Source organism: Argopecten irradians, chromosome 1, assembly GCF_041381155.1.
Source record: "Argopecten irradians isolate NY chromosome 1, Ai_NY, whole genome shotgun sequence".
NCBI lineage: Eukaryota > Metazoa > Mollusca > Bivalvia > Pectinida > Pectinidae > Argopecten > Argopecten irradians.
In genome coordinates, this window is record NC_091134.1 from 5,914,379 (window position 1) to 5,928,153 (window position 13,775).

The 13,775-nt window shown below is 37.5% G+C and overlaps 1 long non-coding RNA gene across 1 annotated transcript; it reads right to left on the reverse strand.

Moving 5' to 3' along the window:
- Positions 1 to 4,849: 4,849 nt before the first annotated feature.
- LOC138316037 (uncharacterized) lies at positions 4,850 to 13,306 on the reverse strand. The gene is made up of 5 exons (XR_011207586.1): positions 9,476 to 13,306; positions 8,366 to 9,260; positions 7,708 to 7,831; positions 6,436 to 6,698; positions 4,850 to 6,093 (listed from the first exon to the last, which is right to left on the reverse strand). It is a non-coding gene; the product is annotated as an uncharacterized lncRNA (long non-coding RNA).
- Between the last annotated feature and the right edge of the window lie 469 nt (positions 13,307 to 13,775).

The window sequence follows — 13,775 nt, forward strand, 5'->3', positions numbered from 1 at the left end:
TTCATATTTTCTTCTTTTTCGGGTGTTGAAAAAACGACTTTCCGAACATATGATTTTTGGCGACTCATTTCTTGTTAAAATACTAAGATCTTCATGAACAAAAAACGAAAAAGGTATGTTGCAATTGTTTGCATGTTAGGCCTATAATATCATTATTTACTTTTTAGGTCATCTGACCCAAAGGGTCAGGATGACCTATTGTCATCATGCACCGTCCGTCGTCGTGCGCCGTCCGTAAACTTTTCATTCAAACGACTTCTTCTCAATAACCGGAAGGCCCAGGGTACTCATATTTGGCCTGTAGGTTGCTGGGATGAAGGGCTACCAAGTTTGTTCAAATGAATGACCTTGACCTTCATTCAAGGTCACAGGGGTCAAATAGGCTAACATCTTAAAACGTCTTTTTCTCAAACACCAGAAGGCCCAGGGTACTGATATTGGGCCTGTAGGATGTTGGGATGAAGGGCTACCAAGTTTGTTCAAGTAAATGACCTTGACCTTCATTCAAGGTCACAAGGGTCAAATAGGCTAAAATCCTGAAAACAATTTCTTCTCAAGAACCAGAAGGCCTAGGGTACTGATATTGGGCCTGTAGGATGCTGGGATGAAGGGCTACCAAGTTTCTTCACATGAATGACCTTGACCTTCATTCAAGGTCAAAGGGTTCTAAAAGGCTAAAATCTTTAAACGACTTCTTCTCAAGAACCAGAAGGCCTAGGGTACATATATTGGGCCTGTAGGATGCTGGGATGAAGGGCTATCAAGTTTGTTCAAATGAATTACCTTGACCTTCATTCAAGGTCACAGGGGTCAAATAGGCTAAAATCCTTTAAACAACTTCATGTGAATAACTAAGAGGCCTAGAGACCTGATATTAGGCCTGTGGCATGCTGGGATGAAGGGCTACCAAGTTTGTTCAAATGAATGACCTTGACCTTCATTCAAGGTCAAAGGGTTCAAAAAGGCTAAAATCTTTAAACAACTTCTTCTCAAGAACCAGAAGGCCCAGGGTACTGATATTGGGCCTGTTGGATGCTGGGATGAAGGGCTACCAAGTTAAATGACCTTGACCTTCATTCAAGGTCAAAGGGGTCAATTAGGCAAAAATCCTTTAAACAACTTCTTGTGAATAACTAAGAGGCCTATAGACCTGATATTAGGCCTGTGGCATGCTGGAATGAAGGGCTACCAAGTTTGTTCAAATGAATGACCTTGACTTTCATTCAAGGTAAAAGGGTACAAAAAGGCTAAAATCTTTAAACGACTTCTCAAGAACCAGAAGACCTAGGGTACTGATATTGGGCCTGTAGGATGCTGGGATGAAGGACTACCAAGTTTGTTCAAATGAATGACCTTGATCTTCATTCAAGGTCACAGGGGTCAAAAAGGCTCAAATCTTTAAACAACTTCTTCTCAAGAACCAGAAGGCCCAGGGTACTGATATTGGGCCTGTGACATGCTGAGATGAAGGGCTAGCAAGTTTGTTCAAATGAATGACCTTGACCTTCATTCAAGGTCAAATAGGCTAAAATCCTTTAAACAACTTCTTGTGAATAACTAAGAGGTCTAGAGACCTGATATTGGGCCTGTAGGATGCTGGGATGAAGGGCTACCAAGTTTGTTCAAATAAATGACCTTGACCTTCATTCAAGGTCAAAGGGTTCAAATAGGCTAAAATCCTTTAAACAACTTCTTGTGAATAACTAAGAGGCCTAGAGACCTGATATTAAGCCTGTCGCATGCTGGGATGAAGGGCTACCAAGTTTGTTCAAATGAATGACCTTGATTTTCATTCAAGGTCATAGGGGTCATATAGGCTAAAATCTTTAAACGACTATGTTGTATTGTACTAAAAGTCAGATGACCGTTAAGGCCCATGGGCCTCTTGTTTTACTGAACAATAATAACACCACGTACATGGGATCCTATTCTTAAATGTCCCTGGTTGTTAATCGGACGTTGCCCCTGCAGGTAGGGTGTTAGAATTGTATTGCTGCCCATATCGTAAAAGACGACTTAAGGATTTGGTGTTCTCTCTTCGTAACGCTTCAGTGATATAGCACTATAAAAAGGGCAACAGTTACACTATACAAGCATACACTAAACACACCGCATACATGGGAGGTCGTCCTTACAAGACCATAGCTGTTAATAGGACGTTAATTATTCAAACAAACAAACAAATCTTCGTGACGTCATCCGGGCTATGCTTCACTTTTGGCCTTCTGTTGACCGCTCGCTCCTGTGAGGTAGGCGCATGATTCTGTCCCCTAGCCGAGACACACCAGTCTTTTTAAAGTGGTAGGGGCTGCCCCTGCTTAGCGCTCAGCATCAAGGTAGTAGGACGACTGGTTCGGGTGACCGGGTGGGGAGTGTTGCTTGCGGTCTTCGGCGGCATGCTTCAGTGAAGTAGCACTAAAAAAAGGGCAAGAGTTGCACTATACAAGAAGACACAACAACCAAAATAATGCTCATATAGAAGACCGTCATTACATGGCCCTAGCTGTTAATAGGACGGTAATTTATTAAAGCAAATAATTGTTCTTGCTGTCCTTAAAATGACTGGTTGGGCTGCAGTCCTTTTTTACTGGTAAGCTGCTGGTTACTGGACACAATGATGTGTAGTAGACCTGACCGGTTTCGTTTTCTTGTGCAAACATCTCAAGAGGTAAGGAGTTGAATGTGTAGACTGTAGCCGTGAAGTAGTTGATTGGTCCTGCAGGTAGGGCGTTAGAATTATATTTTAACTGCTGTCCCTATTGCATGATCGCAAAAGGCGACTAAATTTAGGATATTTCATTTTTAAAGCCCCTTATTGTTGAGCCAAGCTGTTCATTTATGATAATTATTACTTGATATTTTGCAGTTCCCAAATAGAAATGGGATTAAATGAGATTTTTAGGTCATCTGACCCGAAGGGTCAGGATGACCTATTGTCATCATGCACCGTCCGTCGTCGTGCGCCGTGCGCCGTGCGCCGTCCGCCGTGCGCCGTGCGTAAACTTTTTATTCAAACGACTTCTTCTCAATAACCGGAAGGCCCAGGGTACTCATATTTGGCCTGTAGGTTGCTGGGATGGAGGGCTACCAAGTTTGTTCAAATGAATGACCTTGACCTTCATTCAAGGTCACAGGGGTCAAAAAGACTAAAATCTTTAAACAACTTCTTCTCAAGAACCAGAAGGCCCAGGGTACTGATATTTGCCCTGTAGGATGCTGGGATGAAGGGCTTCCAAGTTTGTTCAAATAAATGACCTTGACCTTCATTCAAGGTCACAGGGGTCAAATAGGCTAAAATTCTTTAAACAACTTCTTGTGAATAACTAAGAGGCCTAGAGACCTGATATTAGGCCTGTGACATGCTGGGATGAAGGGCTACCAAGTTTGTTCAAATAAATGACCTTGACCTTCATTCAAGGTCACGAGGGTCAAAAAGGCTTAAATCTTTAAACAACTTCTTCTCAAGAACCAGAAAACCCAGGGTACTGATATTTGGCCTGTAGGATGCTGGGATGAAGGGCTACCAAGTTTGTTCAAATAAATGACCTTGACCTTCATTCAAGGTCACAGGGGTCAAAAAGGCTAAAATATTTAAACGACTTCTTCTCAAGAACCAGAAGGCCCAGGGTACTGATATTTGGCCGGTAGGATGCTGGGATGAAGGGCTACCAAGTTTGTTCAAATAAATGACCTTGACCTTCATTCAAGGTCACAGGGGTCAAATAGGCTAAAATCATTTAAACAAATTCTTGTGAATAACTAAGAGGCCTAGAGACCTGATATTAGGCCTGTGGCATGCTGGGATAAAGGGCTACCAAGTTTGTTCAAATGAATGACCTTGATCTTCATTCAAGGTCACAGGGGTCAAATAGGCTAAAATCTTTAAATGACTTCTTCTTAAGAACCAGAAGGCCCAGGGTACTGATATTGGGCATGTAGCATGCTGGGATGAAGGGCTACCAAGTTTGTTCAAATAAATGACCTTGACCTTCATTTAAGGTCACAGGGGTCAAATAGGCTAAAATCTTTAAATGACTTCTTTTCAAGAACTAGAAGGCCAAGGGTACTGATATTGGGCATGTAGCATGCTTGAATGAAGGGCTACCAAGTTTGTTCAAATGAATTACCTTGACCTTCAATCAAGGTCACAGAGGTCAAATAGGCTAAAATCTTTAAACGACTATGTTGTATTGTACTAATAGTCAGATGACCGTTAAGGCCAATGGGCCTCTTGTTTATTAGCGTGTTACCCTATCGGTGTGTGGTTTCGGACGATGATTCATTTTAGGTTGAATAGGAATCGTATCTGCTGGCCGTCCTTAAATTATCCTGGCTAAACAGGTCTGGACTTAAATATAATAAACCACGCTAGAACAAGAAAGTAAGTTTTATGAGCAAGATATATTAAAGTTTGTTAATATTTCCTTCAGATAAAGTCATTCACAAAAATATAAAGATACATGGAAACGTCATTATTAGACCCCAAAATTTAACTATCCCATTTTGATGCGAAAGCGCTAAAAGTTCCTGATGCAAAAGTATCCCGTTTGCGATAATTGGTGAAGGAAGAAGTCATATTTAATAGTTTCAAACCTGGTTTGCTATAGCAATTTGAATTAGAGTTACCTCTCTTGAAGCTAAATTATTTGTTCGCTTAGTAAAGGTATTACGTAAAACAGTCTAAACTTTCTTTAGAATTACGTTAAACGATTCAATGTCATTGTAAAGATAAAATGTAACAAACACCGTCATCATATTTGACAGACTTTATTAAATAAAACTGACAAATATATACTACTACATGTTCAAAATGATTATTCATTAATATAATAGATACATTTAGCTCTGAACAACACAGGTAAAAATGACAGAAACGATTTATCAATTATCAATTATACAGTATACAGTTACCAAACATTGTATCGTTTTATCAACAATGTGCATGAGTATTCTGATGTGTTTTAGCCAAAACTATTTTACCCCAAATCTCCTAATGGAATCAAAATTTACTGTATGTGTTTCATTGCCTAATTGACTATATCTTATCCTGATCTTTCAGATGCAACCATTGTTTGTCTTTAATATGGATCTTTAGAACTAATGCATGACTTGTAGTTGGGCCCTAAATGACCTCGGGTATCGACAGGCCGTAATGCGTACATACAAGCAAACCACGATTAAAATGGAGATAAATATGTAATGCTTTGAGAAATTGACGACAAATGATGTTGCACAGATGCTTCAAATACATCTTAAGGCTAAATGGGCTTTTCGGAGAATCCTGAACTAATACAAAAGGAAATATAGCAAAGCATAATAAACAACGGAATGGGATCCCACTATTTACGGAACAGATCTCGTAATAACATTTCAATTACCCTAAAAGCTAAGATGAGAAATCAAAACGCAAAATGTGCTACAATAACATTATATGGCAAAATATGAAACTGTTGTTATACCAACTAACAGATTGAAAATAATTATTCCTGCGAAACGCGTTTGCTGGGGATATTAAATTGGGCTCCCTCCGTCCGTCCGAGATTTTTCCGGGCTATAACTCAAAAACCGTTCAACACAGCTCCATGAACTTTCTGTTTCCCTAGCTGTGCATTTTGCTATTGCGGTCATTCCTTTTTGGATATTTTTCCGTTGCGATTTAAGTTTCTTTTTGTTTCCGGCTATAACTCAAAAACCGTTCAACGCAGTTACTTTGAACTTGATGGATTTGGGTTTTCATACCAACTGCGGAGCGGTTGGGATAATGCCATGGTTTGCGGCTTCTTGTTTTAGTTGTTTTTCAGCATCAAACGTTATTTAAGAATTTTAAATCCATTTTTTTTTCAATTACCGAAATCGTGATATTTGCATAGAATATCAATTGAAATGAGTTCACATAGTTCAAACAGTAAGCAATTTCGGTTTGCAATATGGTTATTACGTATGCTGGACTTAATGTTACAGCTTCTGTGATTGTTGGTTTCCCTTTTAGCATACGAGATATGTATAGCGATATGATTTGAAGATTGTTCGAAATCAATATGCAAGGTCTTCAATGGTTTTCTCAGTGTATGAACTCGTCGTCAGCGACAACAACTGAAAAGTAAAAATCATTGAAGTGCTATTTCATTTTTGTTGATAAAATTGATCATGCGTGAAAATAACGGGCATACAAAGTTATAGAAACTAAACTGTTCCTTCATAGGTTTTGGGTGTGTTAATTTTCTATATAAAAAGAAATTCCACAGAAAACATAACAGTTTAAGGATTTTAGAATTTTCTGTAATAATAATGATAATATCATCAACCACCTGACCTGATCACATAGATATAAATCTGTGAACCGCATGGTACCGCTTCATTAATTGTGTGAGTAAAAATTTTGACATACATATATATGGAATAGAAATTGAAATTAGTGGCAGATGTTGAACCTACCGTCACTCAGTTTAGGAGAGTCTGAAGAGAACATTTTATATAGTAAAGGACTGGAAACGACTTGTCAACAGTTAGATTTAAGGCATTGCTACTGTACAGACTGCATCCGTTTGAGTGAAAACTAAATTTAAAACTTTGACATGTGGGATGTCTGTAACATTTCATTCCACACATGGCGTTGTTAAGTGCCGTTGTTTCGTCTATCACACGATCCAGCACACCACTCGTAACACTTTGACGTCCTTCTCAACAGCTTCCCGGGTCTGTATAAGCAGAAAAACTATTACTGTATGCTTCAGTGATACACAGTGAAGAACATGAATATACCGCAGTCTCCCAAAACACGCACCTCGCACAACATACACGCAACACACCGCATACATGGGAGGCCGTCCTTACATGACCATAGCTGTTAATATGACGTTAATTAAACAAACAAACAATAACATACATATGTATGTAAATATTCAACACGACTATTGATTTTTTTGTATACAGACGAACATTGCAAGGATATCGGACGAGTTCGAAAATCGGCTTAATTCGACTTTGAAACTGATAAAGTTATTGTTTTCTCAATAACAATTAATATTGGACCTTGTGACTTGTAAATGTTCAACAAAATTAATGAAACACTACGCACACTAACAGAAACATTTCGAACTTACGGAGTTGTTGCCATTTGCAATAATAGTTATTGAAGAACGTCTCAACATCATAACTTAAGTAAATATCCAACGACCTTGATGAAATTCTGGAGGCAATACTACAATACTAAAGATTTTGGGCTAGTTGGAAAATTGGCTGACGGAGTTATTGCCCTTTGCAATACAAATCATGATTTGAATAATACATTTATTGTATTTGGATATTCTTTATTACTATGTTACGTTCACCAAAAATGTTTTGTGATTATTGTCAAAAGGAACAAAATCCATGACTAGATTGTAGCATACATTGTAACCGCTCATAAATTTTCATAAATGGATATTTTTATGATCTAGACGAGAATATGGGTAAAATAAAATTGTATTATTTCATCTGTATGAATGGATTAAAAATAAAGAGATCCATATTTGTTGGGTCGCACTTTTTAAATGTAAACGATATTCATTTTGTATATTGTCTCTTTTAACCATGGCTGTTAATAAGACATAAATTTTATAAACCAAACCAAACATTATAATTCTACTGACAATAAAAATGTGAATGTTAACAAAAGCATTTGTTTTTGCCGTAAAAGAAAAAATCCCAATGCGTTAATATACATACACGGGATATATGTACAGCCGATAAGTTCCATCGTTTCTATTGATACTCTGATAGCTTTTGCGACAAGCGGCTCTTGAATTTCGTTTGTTTTGTTTGAAACATCATCAGTATTTCCTTGAAAAATCTGTAACAGAAAAGTATTTATTCTTTAATCACAAAGTAATAAATCGCTATTTAAATAGGTTAACATATTTACATTTTCGTTTGGTTTTCAATATGGTCCTGTGTAGTAAGCTACTAAATTTTGTATGGGCAGGGTTCTGTCCCCTGGTCGAGACAGACCAAAGTCTATAAAAGTGGTAGTTTTTACTCCTGCTTAGCGCTCAGCATACAGGGAGTGGGACGACTGGTTCGCCCGTTGTCAGTATAACCCGGTGGGGTGTGTTGCTTGGTATCTTCGGCGGCATGCTTCAGTGATATAACACTATAAAAAGGATAACAGTTCCACTATACAAGAAGACACAACATGAATATACCACAGTCTCACAAAACATGCACCTCGCACAACATACATGCAACACATCGCATACATGGGAGGCCGTCCTTACATGACCATAGCTGTTAATATGACGTTAATTAATCAAACAAACAAACAAACAAACAAACCTTTCCACATTACATACTACAATAAATCGGTAATTATAGATTTGATTAATACCTGTATGGTTCCATTGCTGCCAATGACCGGAGTCCACGTGCAACCATCCTGACTAAAGGCCACCGTATAGGAGGACACATACTGGCTATGCATCCCTTTGCCCCAGGTGACGATAGCCCTGATAGCGGAGCTATTCTGGACGGTCCAATGATAATCTGTCAGGACGGTTCTTTTATGTTTTTGCCCTTTTTCCTATTACATCGACACATCTCTACAATAAGATCTATAGACAGAACTCAATTTAAATTGTCATTTACCAATTAGTTTTCGCAATCACACGTAAAATAAAATGTTAACTGCAAAGACAAAGGAAGCTGTCAAACACATTCACATGCCTATATCGGTATACCTGAATATACATTCCCCTTAATATGCATTGACATGCCTATATCAGTATACCTGAATATACTCCCCTTAATATAAACATGCATTGACATGCCTATATATGTATACCTGAATATACTCCCCTTAATATAAACATGCATTGACAAGCCTATATCAGTGTACCAGAATATACTCCCCTTAATATAAACATGCATTGACATGCCTATATCAGTATACCAGAATATACTCCCCTTAATATAAACATGCATTGAAATGCCTATATCAGTGTACCAGAATATACTCCCCTTAATATAAACAGCCATTAAAATACCTATATCAGTTTACCTAAATATTCTCACTGTTTAATATAAACATGCACACGTATACCTATATGAGTTTTCCTGAATATACCCCCCTTAACGTAATTGGCCGGAATCCAGCCATATCCATGTGATTCTGTACTTCTTATAATTTTTTTTGTCGGCAGTTGAATGGCTAGCGTCACTAGAAGCACTGATGGCAGAGTCCGGCACTCCCTTTGGTCCAGTGATCAGGTTATCGTTACAAGATTCTGGAGGAACATCACGATTGATCAGTTTCATTTTTAATCATCACAATTAAGAAAAAGTTATATAGTTTTAAATAAAACATCACTTAATTAACGGATTCAGCATCATATGAAGTTCTCGCAAGCCTTTTTTCAAATATGTGCATCGACTTTTGTATAAATATTCTATTTAACACATTTAATTTGAGACAGTGCAATGGAATATCAATATTATTTACCTGCGTTCACAATATGAATGAAGCACAGGATTGCAATCGAGGTCAATGTTTGTAACTTCATTTTCTGAAAAAAACTAGGGTCAAACTTTAAGATTAAACACAACAATGGTACAACATTTAAAACATACTAGATGTGTAAAGTAGGCGAAGTGAGTTGTATAATATCTGTTTTTATTAAGCAATGAACTGCCTTCAATTGCAAATATGACAGTATGAATGTTCCAAACTGATGTTTTAATGTCTAAGTGAGATTTTCGTGTACTCGTCATTTCTCATTGTTTTTCACTGCAAATATCCTTAAGATGCATGAAGCATAATGACTTTGAATATACGTAGAATATACATAAATCAAAGCCAGCCAGAATGTTTTTGCAATTAACATCATCCACAAGAGAGACTGAATAGATCTGTTTATGATAATTGCGGTACACAGTCAACACATACTGATAACTTTCGTTTGATGTTTACAAAGTGTATGAATGTGTCTGTATGTGTTAGGCGACTACGCTATATTTGTGATGTGTCTTCTTGAAAAAGTACAAATTTTCGGGTCATATGCCCTATAATCATCATATTGCGTCCGTTGTCATCCGCCGTCCGCAGTGCACAAGCTTTTCACAATTTGAACTTCTCTAGTTCTACTTGTGCAATTTAGTTGAAACTTGCATGAAATGTCCCTGACATGGTACTTACAAAGTGTTGTTGTTTTTGGAGTCGATCCGAAATCCAAGATGGCCGATAAGATAGGTTTCATTAGTTCGATTTGGCTGAAATGACCCTGACATGATCCCGACAAGTGTTGTTACATTTTAGGTTGATCCAAAATCGAATATGTCCACCACATCTAATTAATTTCCTATACAAGTGTTGTGTAAGACACAACTATATGGTGATAAATATTTATCGTTTTAATGAAAACTTTTTCACAAGGTTCTAAATATTCTAATATCGTTTATGTATATTGTATTGATTCCCAAGAGTCAAAGATAATTAAGAAAGTAATGACGTTACAAGTTATCGTAATTAGGTAATAATTCCAATTAGAATGTCAAACGCTTTGTCGCAGATATTTGACTTATATTGATGGTATTGTATCTAATGAGCCCCGTTCACTTTAGATACGGTTGGCTGCTGGGCACTGACTTTAATACAAATGTCATGGATTCATGTATAATTATTATATACAGTTGACATGCGTATTCCATTGGTGACAAAGGTATGTTCACTACACTGAAAGATAGATTTATTTTCTCTTGTCATTCGTTTTTAGGTCACCTGAGATGAAGTCTCAAGTGACCTATTCTAATCGCCTTTTGTCCGTCGTCGTGCGTCGTATGTCCATAAACAATTTACATTTTCGACTTCTCCAAAACTGCTGAAGCAATTTCAATGAAATTTTGCACAAACCTTCTAAGGCATAAGGCCAGTCAAAATTGTGAATTATGTGGTCCCCACCCCCCAGGGGGCTGTGGGAGGGGGTAAAATTGAGTAAAATTTCAAAAATCTTCTTCTCTACTCACAGATGTGGTAGAATCAAATACTCTTCATGTGAATTATATGACCCTGGGGTCTCTAGTTTCCCCCTGGGGAGGGGGTGAGTTTACTATAGTTAATATTGGGAAAACACATTTTTGCGCATTATTTAGTCATTTGCAATAGGAAATGAGTCAAATGTTGTCAGAATTATCAGTATGAGATGGCCATTTAATCATAATAACAAATTTTCTATGACTGACCCCCAGGGGCCTTAGGGGCGGGGTCAAATAGGCTAAAACTTCAAAAATCTTCTTCTAAAATTCTGGAAATGGTAGAATCAAATACTTTTCATAAATAGAAAGGTCTTAAGGTCCTTTACAAAAATTGTGAATTATATGACCCTGGGGTCTCACGTTTCCCCTTGGGGAGGGGGTCAAGTTTAGTATAGTTTATATAGGGAAAACACATTTATGAGCATGTTTTGCTCAATTTTCATTGGAAACGAGTCAAACTTGGTTAGAATTATTAGCCTGAGATAGCATTTTAATATTATATCCACATTGGTCCTGGCCGTCCCCCATGGGGGCAGAGGGGCGGGGCTAAAAAAGGGTCAAATAGGCTAAAAATTCAAAAATCTTCTTCTGAAATTCTGGAAATGGTAGAATCAAATACACCTTATATATGAAAAGGTCTTAAAGTTTGTTTATAAAAATTGTAAATTATATGACCCTGGGTTCTCACGTTTCCCCCTTGGGGAGGGGTCAAGTTTACTATAGTTTATACAGGAAAAACACATTAATGAGCATTTTTTGCTCAATTTTCATAGGAAATGAGTCAAACATGGTTAGAATTATTAGCCTGAGATAGCATTTTAATATCATATCCACATTGGTCCTGGCCGTCCCCCCTGGGGGCAGAGGAGCGGGGCTAAAAAGGGGTCAAATAGGCTAAAACTTCAAAAATCTTCTAAAATTCTGGATATAATAGATTCAAATAACTATAGATGGAAAGGTCTTAAGGTGTTTTATAAAAATTGTGAATTATATGACCTTGGGGTCTCATGTTACCCCCTGGGGAGAGAGGTCAAGGTTACTTTAGTTTATATAGGAAAAACATATTTGTGAACATTATTTGTCCAATTTTCGTAGGAAATTAGTCAAACTTGATTAGAATTATTAGCCTAAGATATAGCATTTTAACATCCATATCCTCCCTCGATGACCCCCTGGGGGACCAGAGGGGCAGGACCAAACAGGGTCAAAATGATTAAAATTTCAAAAAATACCTTTAAGTTCACAGGTTTGATGGAAGCAAATACTCTTCATAGTCTAAAAAGTCAAATTTATAAATCACTTACCAACTTCAAGGCCCAGCATATTGTGTTTATATGTCTTTAATTTGTTTCATTATATATTCTAATTCAGGTGACCGATAGGCTAATGGGCCTCTTGTTTATCGATACGCTTAAAAGATAGTGTTTAATACCTGTTTCGGGGATTATTAAATTACATTATCTATCAATCTATCGTCAATCAATATGTCTTGGTTCTAGACATGCAAAGATTATCTGCATCCTGATAAAACCATATGCGCAATATAAAGATATTTTAATGCTTATTTTCACATTATGCACTCATTTTGGATCTAATAAGATGCTAGAATCAATCAGTTGAACAATGATTTTCACAGTTTATCTTAATCCATTCTATCATGGCGTATAACAGCATTTCAAATTCACATCTGGTTTCTCTGTGATAAGCAAACGTGTTAACTACATTCAACATATTACATATGTAGATCGACGTAAGAAAAAGTTCACATAGACAAACAATTAAGATTTATGATAAACTCACTCCTCATACACATACATGCTATAGCTCAACTTAGTCAAACGCAATACATAGACTATGGCTAAATATACCGGTTACTGCTGACCATTGGTCAGTTCAATATAAACTTTAACCGGGATTCAACATAGACTGACAAAATATTAAGAAGCCAGATAACAATTTGAACGACAATGGTCGAATAAATGAACATTTAACATTTACCAAACCCTGCTGCGTGTGATTTTTGATTTTGTGCCCTGCATGTAGGGCGTTAGAATTGTACCTGCTGCCCCTATTGCATGATCGTAAAAGGCGACTAAATTTAGGATCTTATCTTTTCTCTTCTTCCTAACTGACTTTATCCTTCCTAATGCCTCCCTTGGCATCGCCTCACTTTTGGCCTTGAGTTGAGCGTTCGCCCCTGTGAGGAAGGCTCTGGGTTCTGTCCCCTGGCCGAGACACACCAAAGTCTGTAAAAGTGGTAGTTTCTGCTCCTGCTTAGCGCTCAGCAAAAAGGGAGTGGGACGACTGGTTCACCCGTTGTCAGTATAATGTGACCGGGTGGGGTGTGTTGCTTGGTGTCTTCGGCGGCATGCTTCAGTGATATAGCACTAAAAAAAGGGCAACAGTTCCACTATACAAGAAGACACAACATGAATATACCGCAGTCTCCCGAAACACGCACCTCGCACAACATACACGCAACACACCGCATACATGGGAGGCCGTCCTTACATGACCATAGCTGTTAATAGGACGTTAATTAATCAAACAAACAAACAAAAAAGCGTGTGATTTTAAATAAAGACAAACAAAGGTATGAATCTTCTTGGGAACGACCTGATACGGGAAAGGAGAAAGATACTTGTGAAAAAATTTATTAAGAATTTATGATGAACATATAAGTGAAAAGATAATTAAGAAAAAGTTATTCCTTCCACTATACAAAAGTTAAGCTAAGACACAACTAAACAATTTAAGTTCAGTGTGGAATC